Raw genomic sequence first — 4042 nt, forward strand, 5'->3', positions numbered from 1 at the left:
GACGTACACAGACCGAGAAACAGAGCTAGTTCAGACCCTTAACCCTGAACGCTTCAGATTTCTGTTCATGCTATTTTTCTCTTAAGGAAGAAAAACTACAAAATTAATAAAAAATAAACATCAGTTTGTTTTCTAGAAAACGGTCAGAAGCAGGTATGGGGGAAAAAACCAATAAACACGTGGAAACAGTCCATAAATCGGACGGTATAGGTACGGATAGGAAACATTCTTCATAATTTAATGCATTACAAATGATGGAGGGGGAGATAATCTGAGTCATTTCAGTCCGTAGGATAGAATTGCTAGATTTAATAATAAAATACGAGGGAACGAGAAAAGAGAGGTGTGTGCTCTGTGATGGCGCGCGCGCACTGAACCACGTGACTGTCGGACAGGTGGACGCTGCTCAGTTGCATGAGGAACAAGTAAGCGCGAAGGTCGCCGGCTTTAATAACAAAAAGAAAATCGACGCTTTCGGCTGAGCGTCTTGGTGCAAATCGAGTCGGATGTTTTACCTACAAGAAACCGGCATTTTTTCAGTTTCAGGACACATAAAAACCTGCTAATCGACAGTTCAGGTGAGAGAAAATAAACCTGGGTAATTTTCGCCAACAAGGCATTTTCCCACCTAGCGCTCTCTCTCTCTCTCTCTCTCTCTCTCTCTCTCTCTGTGTTTTTATTAAACTTTTTGGCTTTAAAGTGACGCGAACACGCCACCAAACAGGACGATCAACATAGTTCTAACACCATGTGTTACCATATTGGGAGTTTTTACTAATTTGTTTTTAATGACTGATTAAACAAACAAACAAACAAGAAACAAATTAGCATATTACTATTTCTGATTTAAGCTGCACATTTAAAAAAATCCTGCAAAAAAGTTGAATGATTATTTGTCAATATACAAATTTATCCACTTCCATTGAGAGCCATTTGCCGTTTTAAGTAATACAGGAGGTATAGTTTGCAAATAAATTATGAGGTCAAAAATCTGGTTTGATGTATAATATTTAGAGTGCTGTTTTTGGGGTATTGAACAAATCTCAGGTAGACAGGAAAAACAGTGGTAAAACAGGTCACCTCTGGCTTGCTTGTTAGGGATACAATTAATGATTTAAAATTTAAATCTGGAATTTATGACAGTGTCTATTTTATGTGTTATATTTTCTCTCTGTTTTGGCAGCCTGTATGTTATTGGATCACACTGGCTTTTATTTTTTTAAAGACATTGATGTAGACCTATTTAATATGTTTGTGCAGCTTTCCATTCAAGGGGGTACAGTACACATCATTTCTTAGTTTTATTAATTTAATTACAAGACAAACCTGAATAAGCATTAACAAAATTCCAACTGTGCTACATGGTAATGGGAACCGGTATTCCTGGCTGAGTTTTTCTATTAAACTTGTGCTAAAATATGTGACTGCATCGAAAACAGAATGTTGTGTATTAGATATGTATAAATATCTTAATATAAAGGTAATATTTTCATCTATCTTGTTGGAATCTCATTAAATAATAGTTTTTTCATTAGCAGGTTAAAAAAAATATTAATAATAAGTAGAGTTGCCATGTGTTTTCATATTTACACACCCACAGGGAATAATTATAATTTGTCAGATGATGTTCTGAATTTGTGATTGTGTAACATAAATATTAATGTGCATGACTAAATACTTTGCAGTTTTAGCAGGCAGGTCTTCTAATAACAGTGCATTCATTTGTGTGCATAAAACAGTGCAATTGATTAAATTTAATCATTAACCACATCAGTGATGAGTAATTATCTGATAGTGGTCTCTTTCAAGGTTCATTTCACTGTGGGAACGTGAGAATCAAACAGTGGTGTTTTTCCCCAATCTGCAGGGTAAATCATCTGTAATGAAAACACCAGAGGAATGACACCATAAGGACACCAACCCTGTGAGTCTTATTTACACATACATACAAAAGAATACACAATCTAACAGAAAAATTCAACAAGACTATCTAGCAATGCACTAGGCTCTGTGTCTCTGGAAATGACCCCCGACCCCACCCCCAATCATTCAGTTTTTTCCTCAGCAACACAAGGAAGATTCCCCCCTTTTCCAAATGTCACTTGAATTCACTTTTTTGCATAATATCAATTAGTAGGTCTTCATCAACATTGTGTGTGTTTGTGTGTGTTAGGGGACCATGGTGGTAGTGATGCTGACTGATGTGCATGCAGTGCTGGCGTTTTTCATGCTCATTGCCCTGCCCACAATGCTGATGGTATGTGTACTACGCAGGAAACGCAAGACTGAAGGAACCTACCAGCCGAGTGCAGAGGAGCAAAAACAGGCAGAGAGCCAGGAGTCAGAGAAACCAGGCCTTCCATTGCCTCTACCCAAAGAGGAGAGACTGATCTGAGGCCCTCCTTTAACCACTGACTGAGCTAAGAAGTGTGATTATAAAATCACAGTTCTATTTATGTTGCAATAACGACACCAAATTACATTAAACCCTGATGATGCTTTGTCTCTCTTATTGGCCACTGTCATGAAGCAGTTTGTGAAGCTAAGGCATGTGTGTTTATTGTTGTGTTCTGAGGTGCCAATATTTATACTTTTCCTTTTGCATTTCTGATATGACCAGTCACATTGCTACAGCAACACTTGAAAACTTTGCTCTTATGCTTTTTTTACTTAATGCATCAACGTATGTTGTTGAAAAGTGCTGCTATGGTATTAGGACTTTCTCATGACTGCAGACCAGGTGGTTAAATTGTTCTCTGTCTTTTATTTAATTTGCTTATTTGTTGCTTATTTGTTATTATCTCTACATGTGGAGGTGGTAGAACACAATCTGTGCTGTGCTGCTCCTGATTCTACTGCTACAGTGCTTTCTGCTGCCCAATTTATGGCTCCTAATATTATTACTGAGGCATTTTACATGTGACGGGTATTGTGGCAAATAATGAGCTATTGTGGTCATGTGGACTCTTCAAACCGATTTCCTGGTTTTGTTTGAATAGATAACTTGGAAATGCTGCTTGAATAGATGAGAATTCTTTTGACAATGGAGAGGAATTTTTTTTTCACAATATTCACTTGTGTATATGGCTACTGAATGTCTAAGATATGCAGTCATTGTCTGCTGTACATTTATTCAGTAAAGACCTCAATTCAAAGAATTGCAAGGAAAATACAGCTTGTCTGCTCTTGCTATTCTCTTTGTAGACATGACCATAATTTATGTGTAATGTATTTAATGTATTCTGAAAGAAATAAATGAAATAATGGAAACTGTATGCAAGTAATTTGTAGTAGACTCTGAGCAATTACTTATACCTATATCTGGTTGTATTTAACTTGTATAGCCTATGGCTAAAAACATTTAAAAAATACAGTAATCTTTGAAAATTGGTGGTTTTATTTAGAAGCTAAATGCTAGGTATTGTGCTAGGGATGTTCTCAGATTAGCAAAGCAAGTCTATTGTACTAGCCATATACATTCACCAGAGACACCAACCATCTCTGCTAATTCTTTTTTATTTTTGTTTTCTCCATAATGTCTCTATACACATTTCATTATAGGTTGTACTATATAATGTGAAATGAATATATGAACTAACTGCAAGCAGTAAATACAAAGTATTGAAGTGAAGAAGGTTACACTGCAATCATCTGAGCAATCATTTGTGCTGGTTAGGTTTGTTGCTTTACTGCATTAGATCAATCTAGAAAATCTAGCTTCATGTGTCCAGCACATGATAGCATTCACCATCGTTAATTTAAATTCACCTATAATTTAGCCTTAGCTAATATTTTCCCATGTTCTTTGGTTTCTTGGTGAAAGATACAATAAATAATTACACTAAAATCAGTGTGTGGATTGAAAATTGGCCAAATCCTTATTAATATTCATTTTATAATTTGCTTTAGTTTGTAGGTGTGTATATCTTTCTTTCTTTCTTTCTTTTCTTAAAAATGTTTTTAATTCTAATTTCCAGGTTTATGGAACTGATGCACTAATTGATTTATTTTGTTAGACAATGTCGGGAACTTTGTGTAAAAA

General features: G+C 35.7%; 1 long non-coding RNA gene across 1 annotated transcript; it reads left to right on the top strand.

The window, feature by feature from the left end:
• The first annotated feature begins 363 nt into the window (after positions 1-363).
• Positions 364-2409, top strand: LOC131346958 (uncharacterized). The gene is made up of 3 exons (XR_009203678.1): positions 364-578; positions 1868-1924; positions 2275-2409. It is a non-coding gene; the product is annotated as an uncharacterized LOC131346958 (long non-coding RNA).
• Positions 2410-4042: the final 1633 nt, after the last annotated feature.

The sequence above is a fragment of the Hemibagrus wyckioides genome, linkage group LG26 (assembly GCF_019097595.1).
Source record: "Hemibagrus wyckioides isolate EC202008001 linkage group LG26, SWU_Hwy_1.0, whole genome shotgun sequence".
Lineage (NCBI taxonomy): Eukaryota > Metazoa > Chordata > Actinopteri > Siluriformes > Bagridae > Hemibagrus > Hemibagrus wyckioides.